Source organism: Schistocerca americana, chromosome 10 (assembly GCF_021461395.2).
Source record: "Schistocerca americana isolate TAMUIC-IGC-003095 chromosome 10, iqSchAmer2.1, whole genome shotgun sequence".
Taxonomy (NCBI): Eukaryota; Metazoa; Arthropoda; class Insecta; order Orthoptera; family Acrididae; genus Schistocerca; species Schistocerca americana.
The window spans coordinates 60,051,434-60,074,941 of NC_060128.1; positions in this window are offsets into that span (position 1 = coordinate 60,051,434).

The window sequence follows — 23,508 nt, forward strand, 5'->3', positions numbered from 1 at the left end:
CAAAGCCGCTTTATAAAAAGGGAGAAAGGGATAATATAGACAATTTTAGACCTACTTCTATGGCATCAGTGTTTGCTAAAGTTATTGAAAACGCTGTGTATGTAAGGACAATTGATCATTTTACATGACACAATTTGCCATAAATGTACAGTTCGGCTTTAGAAGTCGTTTAACAACTGAAAATGCTGCATTCTCTTTTCTTTGTGAGGTACTGGATGGGTTAAACAAAAGGTTTCGAACGCTAGGCATATTTTTTTATTTAACTAAGGCGTTTGTGTTGATACAAATATTGCTCCAGACGTAGGGCCAGTACGGAATACGGAGAGTAGTTCACAATTGCTTCATCTCTTACGTTAACAACAGACAGCAAGAGACCATTATGGTTTTTATGTGGGGTCGGAGTGGGATACAGTGAAATAGGGGGTGCCCTAGGAATCAGTGTTGGGGCCGCTCCTTTTCCCTATTTATATAAATGATATGCCCTCTAGTATTACGGGTAATTCTAAAATATTTCTGTTTGCTGATGACACTAGCTTGGTAGTAAAGGATGTTGTGCGCAACGTTTGCTCTGTTTAAAATAGTGCAGTTTATGAGTCAAGTTCATGGCTTCTAGAAAATAAACTAACGCTAAATCACAGTAAGATTCCGTTTCTACAGTTTCCAACGCACAATTCAACAAAACCCAACGTTTTAATTTCATCGAATCGGCATATGGTTAGTGAAACTGAGGAGTTCAAATTTCCAGGTGTTCAGATATATAGTAAAATGTCGTGGAAGGCGCACGTTCGGGATCTTATTCAAAGACTTAATGTTGCCATTTTTACTATTCGAACGGTATTTGAAGTAAGTGATCGTTCGACAAGAAAATTAGCCTATTTTGCATATTTTCGTCCACTTATGTCGTATGGTAATATATTTTGGGATAACTCTTCCGATTCTAAAAGGATCTTTTTGGGTCAATTCGGGCAATACGTGCTGTCAGTTCACGAACGTCTTGTCGACACCTGTTTACTAATCTGGCTGTTTTAACATTGGCCTCTCAATATACATATCCTTTACAGTCGTTTCTTGTTAACAATATCAGCTTATTCCCAAGAATTAGCAGCTTTCAGTCAATTAATACTTGGTAGAAATGCAATCTGCATTTGGATCACACTTCCTTGACTCTTTTACAAAAATGTATGCAGTATAATGCTGCATCCATTTTCAATAAGCTACGACAAGACTTGAAAAATCATAGCAATAATCCACGCACTTTCAAATAGAAACTGAACGGTTTCCTCATGGGTCACTCCTTCTATTCTGTAGAGTTCCTTGAAAAGTTAAGCAGGTTTTTTCATTATATTGTTAATTGTGTTTACTTATGGCTTTACTTATTTGTGATCATAAACATTTTATTTTATCTGTTATTACTTATATGTTGTAATTTCATGACCTTGGAGATTTGCTCCTCAATTTGGTCGTACGAATCTAGACATGTAAATAAATAAATAAACTAAATTAAAAGATTAAGAACAATGTAAGTTGCAGTAGTTGCTCGGAGACGAAGAGCTTTCACACGAGAGCTGCATCAAACCAGTCTTCGTATTGCACACGACGACGACAACAACAACAACAACAACAACTTGACACGACTCATGGCTCCAGACCACTCGTTTCCAGTCGACCACTGTAGCGTCCCTCTTTTCACAGTCTCAGTTATCGCTTAACGTTGACTACAGCAGGCCCAAGTCGAAATGCTGTTAATGTAATTTGGAAGACGTTAAAAAGGGTAATTTCCCGTGTGCGCTAGCTCATCACATAGTGGAATGTCGTGTTCAGGGAACATTTTTAGTATTTGTTTGTAAATTTTCGTAACTCACATCGTTTGACTATTACGGTAGTCTTTTTTCTTTATCTCGAAAATGCTTGAACTGAGGTAAGGGAGACATCACTCCTTTTTAAACACAGGAAGTAAATTTTGTTTGAGGAATTAAGTTGCATGAACATTTTGTCGAAGAGCTACCTTTGTAAACTTACTGCATAATATTGTATTTATGGCTGTAAGTTAATGCAACTGGAGTATGTATTTTTCAGAATAAAAGTCACGCATCATATGAAATGTATTTTTGATGTAATTTACGGTCTTCAACAAATTAGACATCTTCAGAAGCTACAAAATCAGGGTATTACATTTCATTGGACCTTGACTTCACATTTATGTGAAGTATAAGAAGTATATTACAGAAGCTTACTTAGTACTGGTTTAGCAGACGTCAATATCTTCTTCATAGAAGCATAATGCTCTGATATGTCCAGAAATGTACATACTGTTTGTGTTTATTGTAGACAGAGATTAACAATGAAGAAGATGTTGACATCTGCTAAAATCATACTAAGTTTCTGTAATCTACTTGTTATAGTCCACATAAATGTATAGTCAAGGTCTAATTATATATATTATCCCTAATTTTGTAGGATTCTGAAGATGAATAATTTTTCTACACCGGTATAGCACAGTAAAATTATATTTACAACTGACGATAGAAATTAAATCTGAAAAACTGGTGCTTATTTCCGAACTATACGCATTTACTAATAACAATGTCCAATGATGTAGGTAAGTCTGTTTACATTTTCTAATTTGTTTAACGAATATAAAGTTGAAGTTCAATCAGTTTGCAAATTATTCGGCATTAAGCTTCTCCAGCTCTCTTCCAACTATTTCGAACTCTCACTGTAATTCACGAGATTCAACAGTTAACTTTAGCTGGAGTAAGATCTTGCGTAGCAGTTAAACAATAGCAAGCAGAGTGATTTGTTACTGGTAGGCAGTTGCGAGACAAGCATTATGTCCATCCGCGCACTGGTAAGGCAAAGTGATTCTTAGGGCGGGAAGTGAACATTGTCTAGTGGACATAGGGTAGAGTGATTATCCGTTCTGATTATCTCGCATCCCGGTAAATACAGTGAAAAAACTCAAAAATGCAATACGTAAGAAAAGTCGACTCAGGGGATTAATTCTACACTGAAGCGCCAAAGAAACTGGTAGAGACACGCTTATTCAAATACAGAGATATGTAAACAGACAGAACACGGCTTTGCGCCCGGCAACGCCTATATAAGACAACAAGTGTCTGACGCAGTTGTTACATCGGTTACTGGTGCTACAATGGCAGGTTATCAAGATTTAAGTGACTCTGAACGTCGTGTTATAATCGACGCACGAGCTGTGTGACCCACAATCTCCGAGGTAACGATAAACGTAAATGTTGTGTGAGTATGACCTCTCGTCGGGTAGACCGCCCCCCTGGTGCAACTCTTTTCGATTTGTCGCCACTTCGGCGACTTACTCGTCGATGGGGATGAAATGATGATGATTAGGACAACACCCAGTCCCTGAGCGGAAAAAATCTCCGAGCCAGTCGGGAATCGAACCCGGGCGCTTAGGATTGACGTTCTGTCGCGCTGACCACTCAGCTACCGGGGGCGGACGAAGTAACGATGAAGTGGGGATTTTCCCGTACGACCGTTTCACGAGTGTATTGTGAATGTCAGAAATCCGGTAAAACATCATATGTGCTGCATCGCTGCGGCCGGAAATAGATCCTGCAAGGTCGGGGCCAGCGACGACTGAAGAGAATCGTTCAGCGTGACAGAAGTGCAACCCTTCCGCAAATTGCTGCAGATTTCAAGAATGGTTCAAATGGCTCTGAGCACTATGGGACTTAACTGCTGAGGTCATCAGTCCCCTAGAACTTACAAGGGAACCTCACCATCGCACCCCCCTCAGATTTAGTTATGACACAGTGGATAGGCCTTGAAAAACCGAACACAGATCAATCGAGAAAACAGGAAGAAGTTGTGTGGAACTATGAAAAAAATAAGCAAAATATACAAACTGAGTAGTCCATGCGCAACGTAGGCAACATCGAGGACACAGGAAGTTCAGGAGCGCCGTGGTCCCGTGGTTAGCGAGAGCAGCTGCGGAACTAGGGGTCCTTGGTTCAAATCTTCCCTCGAGGGAGAAGTTTACTTTCTCTATTTTTGCAAAGTTATGATCTGTCCGTTCGTTCATTGACGTCTCTGTTCACTGCAATACGTTTAGTGTCTGTGTTTTGCGACTGTACCGCAAAACCGTGCGATTAGTAGACGAAAGGACGTGAATCTCCAATGGGAACCGAAAAAATTTTATCGCAAGGTCATAGGTCAACCGATTCCTCCACAGGAAAACACGTCTGATATATTCTATACGACACTGGTGACGGCATGTGCGTCGCATTACAGGAATATGTTGTCGACTCACCTTGGCAAATGGGTAAAAAGATTCTTCTAGCTTGCCCGATTTAGGTTTTCTTGTGGATGTGATAATCACTCCCAAAAAAGTGATGAAAACATAAGAGTTTGTCACATAAACTGCAACAAATGAATGCGACAGTTTCACAGTCGCACCGTTTTCCCTGTGCTCTGTCAAAACATATGTTTTTAAAGTTTTCAAATTATTCCGTGTGTAGGCCGTCAAATCCTGCATATGTCCGAGCAAATCTGAACATGCCCTGGAATTTTGGAGAGCGAAGTTGATTATGTGTGAGTGCGTGAGCTTTGATAATTGACACACGATCACGGACAGACAATAGTCTGAAAATAAAAAATTAAACCTTTCACTCGAGGGTAGACTTGAACCAATGACCTCTCGTTCTGTAGCTGCTCACGCTAACCACGGGACCACGGCACTCCTGAGCTCAAACTCTCCTTGATGTTGCTTATCTTACGCACGGACTACTCAGTTTGTATATTTTGCTTATTTTTTCATAGTTCCACACAACTTCTTCCTGTTTTCTCGATTGACCTGTGTTCAGTTTTCCAAGGCCTATCCAGTGTACCAACTTATAACTAAATCTGAGGGGGGTGCGATGGGGAGGTTTCCTTGTTAGAACTACTTAAACCTAACTAACCTAAAGACATCACACACATCCATGCCCGAGGCAGGATTCGAACCTGCGACCGTAGCGGTCGCGCGGTTCTAGACTGTAGCGCCTAGAACCGCTCGGCCACACCAGCCGGCCTGCAGATTTCAATGCTGGACCGTCAACAAGTGTCAGCGCGCGAACCAATCAACGAAACTTTCTCGATATGCGCTTTCGGAACCGAAGGCCCACTCGTGTACCCTTCACTACTGCACGACAAAAATTAAACTTTAAGTCTCGCCTGGGCCCATCAACTGCGACATTGGACTGTTCATGAATGGAAACATGTTTCGTGGTCGGACGAGTGTCGTTTCAAATTGTATCGAGTGGATAGACGTGTAGGGGTATGGAGACAACCTCATGAATCCGTGGACCCTGCATGTCAGCAGGGGACTGTTCAAGCTGGTGGAGGCTCTGTAATGTTGTGGGGCGTGTGCAGTTGGAGAGATATTGGAGCCCTGATAGTCTAGATACAACTCTGACAGGTGACACGTACCTAAGAATGCTGTCTGATCATCTGCATCCATTCGTGTCCATTGCGCATTCCGACAGTCTTGGGTGATTCCAGCAGGACAACGCGACTCGCCACACGTGCATAATCCCTATAGAGTGGCTCGAGGAACACTATTCTGAGTTTAAACACTTCCGCCGGCCACCAAATTCTCTAGCCATGAACCTTATTCAGCATAACTTGGGTCCCTTGCAGCGTGCTGTTCAGAAGAGATCTCCACCCCCTCGTACTCTTACGAATTTATGGCGTTTTCTCCAGGATTTATGGTGTCAGTTCCCTTCAGTACTACGTCGGACATTAGTCGAGTCCATGCCACGTCGCGTTGTGGCACTTCTGCGTGCTCGCGGGGTCACTACACGATATCAGGCAGGTGTACCAGTTTCTTTGGCTCTTCAGAGAATATAAATGTCATCTGCTTCCTACGAGAGAAATGGCGGCAGCAGAATGGTCGCGCAGTCTTCATGCTGTCCACAGCGCTAAGCAAGGTGATTTGGGGACTACAGAATTCAGTTCGAGTGTCCTGACTAACACACAACATTTCAAGTTCTTCTTCGGTTCGGCGGCCTTAGTGAATGAATGCGGCCGGTCGGTGAAGCCACTGGGCGATGGCCTTCGTCGTATTCAGAAGTTCGTGCCGAGGATTTAAAAACCGATCCGTGACCGATTTTTACTTTTTGCACGTCACCTCGCCTGTCATTCGCCGCTTCACTGCCACCAGGCCGTCGACGTCTTTGCGATTCCCGGTTCTGCACGGAGAGTCGTTCTTCGTCATTCAGACTTGCCTCTATCACTAAACCGCCATGCCATATGAAGGGTCAAAATCAGACATTTGTAAGTAGAATGAAGAAACAGTGTATCTCTATTTGGACTGGAATGATATAAATATACCTGGTGATCAAAAAGTCAGTATAAATTTGAAAACTGAATAAATCACGGAATAATGTAGATAGAAAGGTACAAATTGACGCACATACTTGGAATGACATGGGGTTTTGTTGGAACCAAAAAATACAAAAGTTCAAAAAATGCCCGACAGATGGCGCTTCATCTGATCAGAATAGCAATAATTAGCATAACAAAATAAGACAAAGCAAAGATGATGTTCTTTACAGGAAATGCTCAATATGTTCACCAACATTCCTCAACAATAGCTGTAGTCGAGGAATAATGTTGTGAACAGCACTGTAAAGCATATCCGCAGTTGTGGTGAGGCATTGGCGTCGGATGTTGTCTTTCAGCATCCCTTGAGATGTCGATCGATCACGATACACTTGCGGCTTCAGGTAACCCCAAAGCCAATAATCACACGGACTGAGGTCTGGGGACCTGGGAGGCCAAACATGACGGAAGTGGCGGCTGAGCACACGATCATCACCAAACGACGCGCGCAAGAGATCTTTCACGCGTCTAGCAATATGGGGTGGAGCGCCATCCTGCATAAACATCGTACGTTCCAGCAGGTGTTTATCAGCCAGGCTGGGGATGATGCGATTCTGTAACATATCGGCGTACCTCTCACCCGTCACGGTAGCATTTTTACTGTCTAGCGCCATATGGCGGACATTTTGTGAACTTTTTTTTTGTTCTAATAAAACCCCATGCCATTCCAAGCATGTGTGTCAATTTTTACCTCTCTATCTACATTATTCCGTGGTTTATTAAGTTTTCAAATTTATACTGACTTTTTGGTCAACCGGTATATAGGTCTGTTCCAAAAATTCAGGAGCGTTCAGAATGAGATTTTCACTCTGAAGCGGAGTGTGCGCTGATATGAAACTTCCTGGCAGATTAAAACTGTGTGCCGGACCGACACTCGAACTCGGGACCGGTTCGCAGGAGAGCTTCCGTAAAGTACGGAAGGTAGGAGACGAGATACTGTGCAGAAGTAAATTTGTGGGGACGGGTCGTGGGTCGTGCTTGGGTAGAGCACTTTCCCGCGAAAGGCAAAGGTTCCGAGCTCGAGTCTCGGTCCGACACACAGTTTTAATCTCCCAGGAAGTTTCATTCCGGAGGTTTGTTCACAAACTTTTTCTACGATACCTTTTACTTATTGTGCACGATTTTAACGTTTTAATGTTCGTATAATAAGTTGCCGTCTCTTTAATCTAAGAATAGATGATCAGTGCAGCTAGCCGCTATCTCTGTGTAATGTCTTGTCTGTATAGACGTGTATCTGTTGTCTTTAAGATCCCTTCACCTTCACACGTAAGTCTATACAGTAAAGTAAGGGCCTCCCAGTTCTTGGCTGATCCGTGATAAGACAGGCGAAAAATTAGATTAATGGAGGATTATTAGTATTATCTCTCTTTCTCTCCATTATCTATGTATAGTTTTTAATATAAGATTTCATTACGTGATATAGTGATAAAAAGAATCAGCGAAATAGACTCTTTGGTCGAGTCCTTCGTCTTGGTAATGAGCGGCTGGCTTGCTGTAAGAGATCTTTACATTTATGATTACTGTTAAACACTGCAGTCAGTCGGGAGAATCAATCGTTTGGGCAATTTGTTCCTTTTACGAAAGATTGCGAATTTCAGATGTGTAGGAAGCCTCTTTGGACGATTTAACTCAGACTCAGTGATTGCAGGCTCTCTTCGACACAGGTCAAACTTCCCCACTAATTACAGGGCCAACGTGATCAACAAATGATTCAGAAAAATCTCATTCGTTCATTCACTCCAGAACAAAAAGGTCACAAACGTTATTTATGGAGGAAATCATGTATTAAATCCATCTTCATTACGTGTCCAGATCTCCGGTGATTCCACGACTTAATTACTTTCCTTTTACAATCTCTTTCTCTTCAAAACAAACAGCTAGCGACACAAATGTTAATTGGCTCGCTTTAATTGGCTCAGAAACACGTCAATCCCTCAACAGATACTCAAGAAGCTGTCCTAGTTACCCCTCTCTAACAACCATGGAGAATGCATATATGCATCTCTGTTATTTCAAAGAGTAAATGCACTTTGGCGTCGACGAGCTGTCGCCGCATATATTACGAGAAAATCAGATCAGATAACTTTTCCAGCGTGAATGAATGTGGATGGTTTGATTGAAAATGATTAATTGGTGCGTAGTAGAGGGTATTTGCTGTGGGGACATTACATGGTCTCCTTTTAAATACTCTCCTCCACAATTTATGCACCCCTTCCAACGGCGTTTCCGCTTCCGGAAGCAGTCTGGTACGCCTCTTGCTGGATCGCGCGAAGCGCCGCCTGCGAAATTCTTTGATCTCGTCTATCGTAGCAAATCTTTGCCTTTTCAACAGGGCTTTCAACTTTGGAAATAAACAAAAGTCCACAGGGGCCAGGTCTGGAGAGTACGGAGCATGAGACACCACAGTGATTTTTTTTTTTTTTTTTTTTTGGTGCAACAGTCACGCACCAACAGGGCTGAATGTGCGGGTGCGTTATTGTGAAGCAAGAGCCATGAATTGTCTCGCCACATTTCAGGCCCTTTCCTTTTCACATATTCTCGCAGGCGTCGCAACACGTCCCGATAGTAACATTGGTTAACAGTTGGTCCTTGTGGCACGAATTCATCGTGAACTAATCCTTCCAAAGTCAAAGAAAACTATCATGGCTTTGACATTTGACCTGACCTGACGAGCTATTTTTGGTCTTGGAGAACCTTTCCCAACCCATTGTGAAGACTGAACATTGGTCCCAAAATCAGAACCGTAGACCCACGTCTCATCACCAATTATGATTCTCCTAACGGAGGTAGGATGTCAAACGGGCCGACTTGGAGCAGGAGAGGCACCGCAGGACATTTTAATTTCCACTGTCTATACTTTTACAAATAAATTCATAAAACTTTAACAGCATGACCAGGAAGGATTCTGGATTCATACTTATAGCAGTGGAAGCTCAAAAACGTAACAAAACACTTTTTTTTACATGTGAAATTTCATCATTTTTTCACTTACTACTGGCTGCATTTGTTGCTATAGGTATACTTTTCTTACTAAGTAAGAGAGATTCTTCGATGACTTTTACACATCAGACAAACCGTAGTTAAAGGGGTATGAAACTCTAGAAATTATTTAATTTATGAAAAAATGAATGAACTGTTACATTTTAAACTTCATGTTTAGAAAAAATTAAAGTTTTATAGTTAATTATCTCAATTTTTTTCCACAGTTTTTTAATAGAGTTAGAAAATTCTAGAGTTTCATATACTTGTAACTACTGTTTGTATCCTATGAAAAATTCATCGAAGAATCTTTCTTACTTAGGAAGAAAAGTGTACCTATAGCAACAAATGCAGGCAGTAATAAGTGAAAAAAGATGAAATTTCACACGTAAAAAAAGGTATTTTGCTATGTTTTTGAACTGCGATGAGTGTGAATCCATCCTGGTCATGGTGACAAAGTTTTATGAATTTATTTGTAAAAGTATAGACAGTAGAAATAAAAATGTCCTGTGGTGACTCTCCTGCTCCAACTCGGCCCGTTTGACGTCCTACGTTCTCATTTGCGCGATTTTGAGGCTCTTGATACATTGCGAGGCTAAAGTCTTTCTCGTCTTTACTCACGAGCTGTAGGACGAACCTGGCGGCAACACGATGCGTTCCTGGCTGCTGTGTCAGGATTTCATGACATGACCCGACTGAAATGCTACATTCTTCTGCCAGCTCTCGGACAGTCAGTCTTCCATTGAGACGTACAATATTGTTGACGTTCTTGACGCGAGCGTTGTCGGTAGACGTCGAAGGGCGTCGTGAACGAGGGTCATCTTTAACTTCCGTCCGGCCGTTTTTTAACCGTGTGAACCATTCGCAACACCGAGTAAGGCTTACGCGCTCATCACCGTAGGCTTCCTGCATCATTTGGCGTGTGTCTGTAAAGGTTTCCTTGAGTCTCACGTAAAATTTAATGCAGATGCGTTGCTCCTCTAATTCTACCTTCTAGAAATTCGAAAGCTCTGCGACAAAACGTTCTACGCAATGCAGCAGTGAGCCCGGCAGTTATCAAACACAGCCGTGTGCAGGGATGCCAACCGCATATCGCTCCAAGACACTACTGGCGCAAAATTACGAACGTTCCGAATTTTTTGGAACCGACCTCATATAGAAGTACGGCTAGGGCTGTTGCTCTGCAGGTTCTGTCCACACTTAGTTATATCTATGCATAATAATAATAATAATAATAATAATAATAATAATAACAATAATAATACTTTCGTGTGGCTCAGTAGCGTGCTGCGAAACTTTCTGCTTCAGGCCACTTCAGCGACTTGCGCGTCCCTACCTACCTAACTGGGGAATGGGGACCTTCAGTTTAACGTGAGATTTGAACCAGCCGTCATTTCTGGCAACTAGTCACATCGTTGAGAGGTTGAAACTTCCCCTTAGAAAAATTATGAATGACAGTGCTGGTAAACTTCTACGTTATTTGATTTTCAAACAGCTGAGCAAAACTGAACGTACTCAGACATTTCTCTCTTTACTTATTCTGATCACCACTTAACTGACACACAATATTTTTAGCGCAACGCAATCTGACTTTCTAAATTCCCTACAAAAGAATGGCCCTGACTAACATTAAACTATACCTTTCATGAATCACTTACCTCACAAAAATTTTCGTTACTCGAACTACTGCAATACAGCGATCGCCAATACTGCCAGCTAAATAAAATATTTTAACTACTGAGGGCAATAACTACTGATAGGCATAGTTAGCAAATGAAAGATTTTGATAGAGAACAAACAATGTATTTACCTTAATAGTGTTCAAAAGTCATAATTTTGTGACATCCAGTTAAACAAATTTCCTTTTTCTGACAGACACACGTCCTCATCATACGCTCAAAACTCAGCCATCTCTCTCCTCACATCCACCACTGCTGGCGGCTCACCTCCAACTGCGCAACGCTACGCGCTGTTCACATCCAACTGTCCAACACGACAATAGCGAATATTACAACAATGCCAACCAGCCACAGCCTGCACAAAGACAGTGATTTTCATACAGAGCGCTACGTGGCGTTACCAAAATAAAAACCTAAACAGCCTACTTACAAGGTGAAGGCTGGGTTAATGAAGACAGAAAAATACATGTCCCCACCGTGACTCGATCCCGTGAGCTTTCGTTCTCGAGACCGCTAGATGCCCACCACGGCCGGATTCTGTATGGATAATTCGTCTATATAATTTGGTGAGTGAGTTTTGGAGTATCAAAGTATGTGACATAAAAGCCCGTTATCTTTTGATTTGATTGACTTGGAAGCTTAAATTTAACATCGCCTTCAGACCGTTGACCTTTGTATCTGAAATAATTTGTAACGTGATACCTCTCCTCGTTCCTGAAGAAAAAAAAGGTTCTTAACAGTGGGACAGACAGGCAATAAAGTGATCCTGTAAGGGTTCCGTTAAGACTGTCCCCATCCTGATACGATAGAATTACCCTGCTCCGCGTATCGCCGCCAAACGATAGCCGGACAATTTATAAAATAGATAATTTATTGAGAACTGCTAAGCAATTGGGTCTAAGAGCCAAAAAGGATATTTTTATTTCGAGTCCCATTAATATTGAGGCACTACGTTTCATTTGTTATTAAAACAAGTACAGAAACGGAGCAGTAAGTTTTTAACTAGTAGAACTGCCGACATTAATAACCACCGTGTCACATCTTTTAAATCCACAGTGGAGCGGTTCTTGGCACGAAGGCTATGCGTCGTCCAGTGACGTATTTTCGGAAGACTTTCTGCATGGTGTGACACCTGGATCAAGTCCAGTGACGTGAAACAGAGAACCGATAACACAACAGCACTGCAAACGCGATTTGTGAAGAAATGGCGCTTAAAACATATTGCAAATCGAATCTTTATGTTATGGCGCACTGAAATCATACACACTCCCCAACCAAGCATGGAGTGTTTCAGCCTTATTTCAGCCTCCAAATGCCAGAAACGAAATTCCGTACCATTCTTCCCATCAGTGATGGCAACCTTGTGTTGTGGCTCTTCTTGTTTCACCAGATCAGAATCGTAGCAGAAATCGCATTTACAAGGGGAGGACAAACTTACAGAAACACGGCTAAAGACGCGTGTTTGTTCACAAATGTAGGGGGGGTGCTAGCCAAGCCTGAGGCTCGCGCCGATATATTTGGCTGCGGGAGTAGTGGGGCAAGGTTCTTGTCAGCGCACTCTGCATTGTTGCCAAATTTATTCAAGATGGCGGTGATGAAGTCATACAAGATGGTGGCTTGTAGACTTGGCAACGGGGCATGACGTCATCCAAGATGGCGGATTTTGGTGGGAAAATAGGCCAATTGGGCTACCTCCACTAACCTAACCCCCAGAAAAAATAGCGGGAAATTTGAATTTTGACGGGAAAATAGGACAATTGGGCTATGTCCACTAACCTAACCCTCCAGAAAAAATGGTGGGAAATTTGAATTCCAACAGGATAATGCATGCAAAATCGTACTTGCCTTTACTATTATTCATTATTATTGATTATCATTTATTATCATTCATTATCATTTATTATCATTTATTATTATTATTATTTATTATTATTAGCCTACTTCCATTAGAAAATTCGCGCCAAATTCAAATTCCAGCACGATAATTGCTGCAAAACCGTACTTCTTTTTATTTTTATTCGTTATCATTTATCATTTATTATTATTGGTCTATATCCACTAGAAAATTGCGCCAAGTTCAAATTCCAACACCATAATGTCTCGAAAAGTTGTACTTCTATTTTTTATTATTTATTCAAGACGTCCGATTTCCGCGGCGAGAAAGCCATTTGCATTACATCCATGACAAAAATCTATGCGCTAGCCGCTGGACCAGCGATCGCTCCCACGTCTTAAACATGTTTTCGCTGGACATGCTGGAACCTCCTGATGCAGATGTCCCACAACGGTCGGTTGTCTGTTGACCACGTGTACGACATAGAACGCACTGCCACGCTTTTGGCGCAAATTTGTTTTCCTGGACAGGTTCGAACGTGTCGATGCTGACGTCACACGACGGTCGGTCAGTTGCCGATCCAGCACGTGGCCGACGTGGAATGCACTACCACACGTTCGTCGTAAACATGTTTTGCCGCACAGGTTGGAACCAGCCCATGCCTACATCACAACAGGTGGTCCAGCACGTGTGGTGATGAGTACTAAGCCAGCTTTCGGGAGGACGATGGTTCAATCCTGCGTCCGGCCATCCTGATTTAGGTTTTCCGTGATTTCCCTAAATCACTCCAGGCAAATGTCGGGATGGTTCCTTTCAAAGGGCACGGCCGACTTCCTTCCCCATTCTTCCCTAATCCGATGAGACCGATGACCTCGCTGTCTGGTCTCCTTCCTCAAAACAACCCAACCCAACTAAGCCAGTTGGACTCCGGACCACATGGTCAGATAGAGAACATAAACACACACACTCCTAAGACTACGTCGTGCTGCACTTAAAAACAGTCTATAATATTAGATCGAAAACCTTTCACCCCTATCAGACATACATCCTTCTTCACAGTTTCTCTACCTTGAACTATCTTATCGAATCGTAAAACATTTCCTGTTCATGGTACGTGCGCAATATAGCTTTGTGGAGACGTATAGTGTTCACATCCGATCACGGTTCAGAAATTATACGATGCCTGCATAAGGCCTACACAAAATGATACTTACTGGTGGGGGGGGGGGGGGGTTTATCCTACAAGGAGACAGATAAACGCAAAGCAGCAGCGTGCGACATGTGAAAATTACAACTCATTCCGTCACTAACTCCGTAAACAACGAATAAGTCGAGCAAGCCGTACACAGCGATTGCAGTACATCACAATCTCTTACCGCTAAGTTAGTTATGACCATGAAGTCTCGATTTTACACCCAAGATGCGACTGGGGTGATTGCATAAATGAAAGCTCCTTTAGAGGAGTGTGTCAAGTTTCTTCACATATGAGATGGAATTCCTCTGATGACCGATAGGTTTACCGTTAACGATCGCAAGTAGACAGTGATGTAAAACACATACTGGACGTGTAGCTGTATACGAGCAGAATGCACGCTATGTCACGTGACTGATGCATCTGATACCTTAATAGACATACAGTATAATGCACCCTCAATGGGGAAAAAAAATTGACTATCCCCTTATTCTCTTCGTTTCGATGTCCACGTTTTACCGAGATTCCTCCTGTTGCAGCATACTTGGGCCGATATACAAATTGTTCGGTGCGAACCAGAAGATAGCAAAGTACTTCCTCAAGTTCACTGCAGTACGCTCTATATTCGGTCGCTATATACCTATTCCTCGATCACTTTTCGCAACTCTATCAATTTGATCTATATACGCGATCATGACATAACATCTCGTTCTGTGTTCTAGAATGGATTGTAAATGAAGCAAAGATGCCACCACCTAGCCCAAATACAGTGATCGGGACGTGGAATACAGCAACACACTCGACTGCATCCAGTCACCTCCATGTTCGGAAAGTGTTTGATCTGCTTTCTGTATGTCTCTGTGTCGATGATTCTGTGTACTAAGTCAGTTAGACCGTGGACTGATTGGCGAATACAGAGGGTGGTGGTGTTATCTACGTATATCTAATTGTTTACACAAAGACTGGTGTATAATTTTGAAAAGTTGACGATTAGCGAGCAGGGTATTTTAGATGGATTATTATTTAGACACATTAAGAGTTGTTTGGTTCTATGGGCGCAAATGTTTTGAATTATTTAGGTGTGCTTCACTTGTCTGCAGGCTGTGTAGTGACTTTTTTGACGGTTTACAATTAGCAAGCGTGTATGTAGAGCCATATACATGAGTTATGTAGGAGTAGTTTGCAGGTCTGTATGCTGTGGGACATTTCAGAGCGCGTATTCTGTGATAAATATAATTAATCGGTAAATAAGGTGCTGGCAAATAAAATAAAGTCATTCTTCTCTCGATCAGTCTAGTGCGGCCTGAGTGAGTCCTTTTACCACCAGTCCCTAGGAGGAGGTGGCGGTCGGGTGACAGGTTAGTGGAGGTGAACTTTGTTTGCCACAATTTTCTCATGTTGGTAGTGAAACACAAAGTGACCGCCAAAATCCAAAGTTCACTTATTTCTATAGAGAAAATGTCATATACGTTAATGTGCGTTAGTAAACGTTAATATGAGGTGCATTCAAGTTCTAAGGCCTCCGACTTTTTTTCTCCGGACTGGAAAGAGATAGAAACATGCACACTGTTTTAAAATGAGGCCGCATTCATTGTCAATACGCCCCAGAGATGGCAGTACCATATGGCAGATGGAATTTTACCACCAGCGGCGAGAATGAGAACTGTTTTAAATACTTAAAATGGTGACGTTTTCCTTACTTGAACAGCGTGCAATCATTCGTTTTCTGAATTTGCGTGGTGTGAAACCAATTGAAATTCATCGACAATTGAAGGAGACATGTGGTGATGGAGTTATGGATGTGTCGAAAGTGCGTTCGCAGGTGTGTCAGTTTAATGAAGGCAGAACATCGTGTGACAACAAACCGAAACAACCTCGGGCTCGCACAAGCCGGTCTGACAACACGATCGAGAAAGTGGAGAGAATTGTTTTGGGGGATCGCCGAATGACTGTTGAACAGATCGCCTCCAGAGTTGGCATTTCCGTAGGTTCTGTGCACACAATCCTACATGACGACCTGAAAATGCGGAAAGTGTCATCCAGGTGGGTGCCACGAATGCTGACGGACGACCACACGGCTGCCCGTGTGGCATGTTGCCGAGCAATGTTGACGCGCAACGACAGCACGAATGGGACTTTCTTTTCGTCGGTTGTGACAATGGATGAGACGTGGATGCCATTTTTCAATCCAGAAACAAAGCGCCAGTCAGCTCAATGGAAACACACAGATTCACCACCACCAAAAAAATTTCGGGTAACCGCCAGTGTTGAAAAAATGATGGTGTCCATGTTCTGGGACAGCGAGGGCGTAATCCTGACCCATTGCGTTCCAAAGGGCACTACGGTAACAGGTGCATCCTACGAAAATGTTTTGAAGAACAAATTCCTTCCTGCACTGCAACAAAAACGTCCGGGAAGGGCTGCGCGTGTGCTGTTCCACCAAGACAACGCACCCGCATATCGAGCTAACGCTACGCAACAGTTTCTTCGTGATAACAACTTTAAAGTGATTCCTCATGCTCCCTACTCACCTGACCTAGCACCTAGTGACTTTTGGCTTATTCCAACAATGAAAGACAGTATCCGTGACCGCACATTCACCAGTCGTGCTGCTATTGCCTCAGCGATTTTCCAGTGGTCAAAACAGACTCCTAAAGAAGCCTTCGCCGCTGCCATGGAATCATGGCGTCAGCGTTGTGAAAAATGTGTACGTCTGCAGGGCGATTACGTCGAGAAGTAACGCCAGTTTCATCGATTTCGGGTGAGTAGTTAATTAGAAAAAAAATCGAAGGCCTTGGAACTTGAATGCACCTCGTACAGCTCAGTGCATGAACATGGGTTGGTGAGGGGATGTGGCGGTCGGTTGAGGATCGTGGTACAGACTTTAACTATTTGATTCCAAGTCCAGGTGGACATGGCGCTTTCTGCAGAACCGAGGTTAATTAACTGATCAATTTAATTACGTAGTGATGTGAACTTTGTGTTAGGTTAAATTGCGGAGGTATGTAGGTTGGGGCGAGCGATGGTTCACGCATACGCGCGTGTGTTTTCGGGACGAATTTGGATTAGGTAACAACACTATGTCGATTGAAAAATGAGACTCGCGTGATCTGTTAACTTAGAGACGCACTTCGCGACGAACACACGTGCTGGACCGCCTGTTGTGACGTAGGCATGGGCTGGTTCCAACCTGTGTGGCAAAACATGTTTACGACGAACGTGTGGTAGTGCGTTCTACGTCGGCCACGTGCTGGATCGGCAACTGACCGACCGTTGTGTGACGTCAGCATCGACACGTTCGAACCTGTCCAGGTAAACAAATTTGGCGCCAAAAGTGTGGCAGTGCGTTTTATGTCGCGCACGTGGTCAACAGACAACCGACCGTTGTGTGACATCTGCATCGGGAGGTTCCAGCGTGTCCAGCAAAAACATGTTTACGACTTGGGAGCGATCGCTGGTCCAGCGACTAGCGCATAGATTTTTGTTGTGGGTGTAACGCAAATGGCTTTCTCGCCGCGAAAATCGGACGTCTTGAATAAATAATAAAAAATAGAAGTACAAGTTTTCGAGACATTATGGTTTGGAATTTGAACTTGGCGCAATTTTCTAGTAGATGTAGATCAATAATAATAAATGATAAATGATAATGAATAAAAGTAAAAACAAGTACAGTTTTGCTGCGATTATCGTGTTAGAATTTGAATTTGGCGCGAATCTTCTAATGGAAGTAGGCTAATAATAATAACTAATAATCATCATCATCATCATCAGTTATCTGCTATATTAGCACGTCCTTTGCCTCTCCATTTTCTGCGATCCATTGCTTCCTTCTTAAGGCTGCTGTATGTTGTACCGTCCATCATGTCATCCAGTATCTGGAATCTCTTCCTTCCTCGCTTCCTTTTCCCTTCTACATAACCTTCTAAAACTGTTTTTATCAGTCCGTCATTCTTTCTTAATATATGCCCAATCCAATTTCTTTTTCTTCTCTTTATTACATCTAGTAACTGCCTTTTCTCTCCCACTCTTCTCAGTACCTCTTCATTTTTTACTCTGTCCATCCAACTTATTCCTTCCATCTTCCGCCATGTCCAGATCTCAAAAGCCTCCAGCCTTTCTCTGTCTTTTTTCCTCATAGTCCATGTTTCAGCGCCATATAGAAGAACACTCCATACAAGACATTTTATGAGTCTCTTTCTGAGTTCTCTGTCCATACCGCTGCAGAAGATTCTCCTTTTCTTATAAAACGCCTCTTTTGCCATTGCTATCCTTGTTTTAATTTCTGTGGTGCACTTCCAGTCGGTGTCTATCCTGCTTCCAAGATACTTAAAATTTTGCACCTGTTCTAGTTTTTCTCCATTCAGCACAATTTTTAGTTCCTTATTTCCTCCTATTGCCAATACTTTTGTTTTATTTGTGTTAATTTTCATTCCATATTTTTTTCCGTTAGTTGCAATGGTGTCCACCAAATCCTGTAATTCTTTTTCCCCTGTGGCTAGAAGGACCATGTCATCAGCAAATCTCAAGCACCCTACTCTTCTTCCTCCAATTTCTACTCCTTTGTCATCTAATGAGCATTGGTCAATCATATTTTCCAAGTACAGGTTGAAAAGAGTAGGTGATAAACAGCATCCTTGTCTTACTCCTTTCCCTAGTCTGATCCAGTTTGTACTTTCTCCTCTCACTTTAACTGAAACTTTTTGATTAAGGTACAATGAGTTTATAAGTCTTCTGGTTTTCCAGTCCACTCTCTTTTCCCTCATAATAGTCGCCAGCTTGTCCCACACCACATTGTCAAATGCCTTTTCTAAATCGATGAAGCACATATATAGGTCTCTTCCTTTTTCAATAAACCTTTCTCCTAAGATTCGTAGGAGCCCTATTGCATCTCTGGTGCCCGTATTCCGTCTAAAGCCAAACTGCTCCTCGCCGAGATTCTCCTCTATTACTTTTTCAAGTCTTTTATTAATTATTCTTAACATCACTTTGCCTGCATGTGAAATGAGGCTGATTGTCCTGTGCTCGCTGCATTTCTTGGTTCCTTGTTTTTTCGGCAATGGAATCATTACTGTTGTCAAAAAGTCCTCAGGCCATTCACCACTGTCATATATTTTATTACATAATCTCAATATTTCTCTTATTCCATTGTGGTTCAAGCATTTTAGTATTTCTCCCGGTATTGTATCTGTACCTACTGCTTTGCCATTTTTCATTGCAGCAATAGCAGACTTTACTTCTTCCATTATGATGGTCGGTCCTTTCTCTTCATCACTTACACTGTTGTGTGATTCAAGTTCCAGAGTTTCTGGTTTGCTATTTGTGTCATATAGCTCTTTTATATATTCTTCCCATCTCTGGAGAACATCGTCACGATCTTTATACACTACCTCTTCGTCTTTACTCAAAATTTCCATAGTAGCACTTCCTGCTCTGTTTTGTTCCCATGTCATAGTCTCTACTCTGTTGTATAGTAAGTCGTATCTTCCTTTCCTGTCCAGTTCTTCAATTTCATCACATTCCTCTTTTAGCCATTTTTTCCTAGCCTGCTCTGTTTCTCTTCGCAGTTCGTTATTTAACCTTCGGTATATCTTTCTTGCATCTTCAGTGTTCTTGTTTTTCAATTTTCTTCTCTCCTCCATCTTGGAAATCATTTCTTGTGTGACCCATGGTTTTTTTGACCTTTTCCCTTTTACATATCCTATATTTTGCTGTCCTGCTTTAATGATTCCTTCTTTCAGCATATTCCAGTACTCGTTGGCATTATCAGGTGCTTCTTTGTCTCGTAATGTGTTTAGAAAGTCCCGAGACAGCATTTCTGTAATTTGTTCTTTGTTGGACCTTATCTTCTCTAGATCCCATTTCTTCACCATTGTCGCCTTTTTCAGTTTTTTCATTCTTATTTCTATTTCTGCCATAAGTAAGTTGTGGTCACTATTAATATCTGCACCTGGTAATGTGTGCACCTTCTTGATTCCATTCCTGTATCTTTCTTCTACCAGTATAAAATCGATTTGGTTTCTATATTTATCCCCTGGTGATTTCCAAGTGTAGAGCCTCCTCTTATGGTTCTTGAACCATGTGTTTGCCACTATCAGCTGCCTTTCCCTGCAGAAGTCAATTAACCATTCACCTCTGTCATTTCTCTTTCCAAGCCCATGACTGCCTACTATGTTTCCCTCTTTCCCTTCTCCCACAATGGCGTTCCAGTCTCCCATTACTATTTTGCAGCATTTTTTATTTTCGTCCATTATTCTCTCTATTACATTGTACGTTTCCTCTACAATTTGGTCATCATGTTCTGAAGTTGGCATATACACCTGGACAATCAGTTAATCTTTTTGTGCTCCTTTCAGCCTTACACCAATAACCCGGTCATTTGCATAGTCTACATATTCCACACATTTAGCCAATTCCTTTGTCATAATCATTCCTACTCCATTAATTCCTTTTACTTCTCCTCCTGAGTAGTAGAATACATATTCATTTGACTGCAACTCTCCATGTCCATTCCATCTTACTTCAGCAACTCCTATGAGGTCCATATGATTCTTTTCCATCTCTCTTTTAAGGTTTTCTAGTTTTCCTGCTTGTAGCAGAGTTCTGACATTCCAGGTACCAATTCTCGTTTTGATTTTTTGCCTCCTTTCAAGTTGTCCCCCCCGGAGATCCGAATGGGGGACTATTTTACCTCCGGACACTGATTTAACATGAGAGGAAGCCATTTTTTGTGCATAAAATGGAGACTGCATTATTCAGGGAAGATAATCTGCGGTGGTATTCCATTGCCTTCCGCAGTTCTGGAGGCCGCCCCTAACATGGGATACAGACGCCTTTTGCAGCCGCCCGCTCCGGCTCAGACGCTGCATGAGAAGTATAGATTGGAAAATGAAAGACCCCTAGCCCTCGAAACCTAATAGCGTCAGGGTCGGAAAAGAACAAGAGCTGGCCGAGGGTGGCCAGATAGGAAAGATAAGAGTGAGGAGCGTGGCATAAGTAAGTGGAAGCAATGCCAGGACTCAGCTCGGGGCCCCGTGGTCGCCAGCCACGTATCACTAGGTGTGACTCCCTGAGGTATAACTAATAATAAGTGATAATAAATGATAATGAATGATAATAAATGATAAACGATAATAATGAATAATAATAAGGACAAGTATGATTTTGCATGCATTATCCCACCATTTTTTCTGGAGGGTTAGGTTAGTGGACGTAGCCTAATTGACCTATTTTCTTGCCAAAATTCAAATTTCCCGCCATTTTTTCTGGGGGTTAGTGGAGGTAGATCAATTGGCCTGTTTTCCCACCAAAATCCGCCATATTGGATGACGCCATGCCCTGTTGCCAAGTCTACATGCCGCCATCTTGGATGACGTCATCACCGCCATCTTGAGTAAATTTGGCAAGAATGCAGAGTGCGCTGACACAAACCCTGCCCCAATACATACAGGCACCACGTGCGCAATGTCTTCAATACGTCAGCAGGCCCAGCTGTGGCCACAACAGTGTTCTTTGAGCCTGTGACTGAACTATGCCCCAGCAAAGTAAATGCTAACGTGTTCAGACTGATGGTGGCTCCTCTGGTGGGGCTTTCCATAACCAAGCTATGGGAAGTGTTTCAAGAGGCATCATATCGAAGATTTATACCACATACACGGAAAGTGGAAAAACGTGGTCTAGAAAAAAACGCAGACGAAACTGTATTCGATCCTGATGGACAATCATTGTAGGTGATTGTGACTAGAAATAAGAGGACAACAGCTGCAAAAGTCTATGCAGAACTGAATGTCGCAGTCGACAAGGGACGTACATAAACTGGCAACTGCCTGTCGAGCATGCATCGTCGGGATTCCAATATCTGAAACAGGATGACGTGGTGCCGTCGTCATAAAGCCTAAATTACGGAGAAATGCAAGATAGCCATTCAGTTGGATAAATCTCGTTCGCCACTCTTTCTAACATCTGGCCGAGTTTACGTCCCAGAAGTGTAACATTGCGGGGGTGCGGTGATTATTTGGGCAGCCAGATCGTGGCATTCCGTGAGCCCCATGGCTATTCTATAAGGTCAAAGTAAAGGACAGGATTATATGACCATTTTGGCTGATCAGATGTCATGCAGCATACTCCAGTCACATATCATCATTGCGCCAGCTAAAAATAAGCGATATGTCTGCTGGTGAAAATACTACTGAATATGTACACAAATTTATCTATGAAAATAAATGTATCTTTGGATTGAACGAAGTATAATCCCTATGTGTTTAAATTTAAGACATTCTCAATAACTTGGCATCCGGCTGCCGTATGTGCAAAGAGTGGTCGGGTTAGCAAGAGTGTGGTGCAATTGTAAACGAGTCAAAGAGTGACCGATCGTTGACGTGTGTTATAAAAAAACAAAACAAATCAAAGATATAGTTAGTGGTCCCTCACGTACTAAATATTGAAAGTTGCTAATACATATATAAATTGTGACATCGGAAGTGTGAGGACGACCTGTAGCATTATGATAACACTGAATAAATTCTCAACTGCCAAGATCATTTATACATGGTTTTGGCACTCCTCAGTTGCCACCTTCGGATCTGTGTTTACATCATTACATAATCTCTTCTAACAGTGCAGTAAGTGGTGCTACACAATGAATGTCCATCTTGATATTGTGAACTGCTCTAACTGGCCATATGTGAATTTTAAAATAACATCTATGTACAGACATATTATTGTGCCAATTACGAGTGCTCACATTCATCACCACTTTACAACTGACAGATCCTAATATAATATGTCTGTAGATAGCTGTTATTTTAAAAGTGACATGCCGACTTCCACAGTGGCTCACTATAGCAACAAGGACACACCTCGTACAGCACCACTTACTGTACTGACGGAGGAGATTATGTAATGATGTAAACATATCAGAAGTTGGCAATTGTTGCAACTGGTCGTCTATATGTATAAATTATTTTACCGATCTTGGCAGCTGATAATTTATTCAGTGTTTATATTACTAACACACGTTAGAAAAAATAGACCATTCATATAGACATAGGATAAATATACTGAGAGGTGGCATGCCGCTATTTCACTTTAACAACACTGTCAGTCAGATCAACATTCATATAGAACTTGTACTCGGCGGCCATATCAGAGTGATCTGAGAACAGGGAGCGAGATGAATTGGGTGCCATAAATGCTGAGGCACCAGGTTGGGACGAAGTAACAGTGGAAATGATACGAGCAGCAGGAGAAGTAGGAACCCAGTGGCTATACAGAGTGCTGAGGGTGGTGTGGAAGGAGAACAGAATTCCTGAGGATTGGAAGAAAGGAATTATAGTCCCGATCTTCAAGAAAGGGGATAAAAGGAGATGTGAGAACTACAGAGGAATCACCCTGCTATGCCACTGTGGAAAAATCTGTGAAAAGATCCTGGA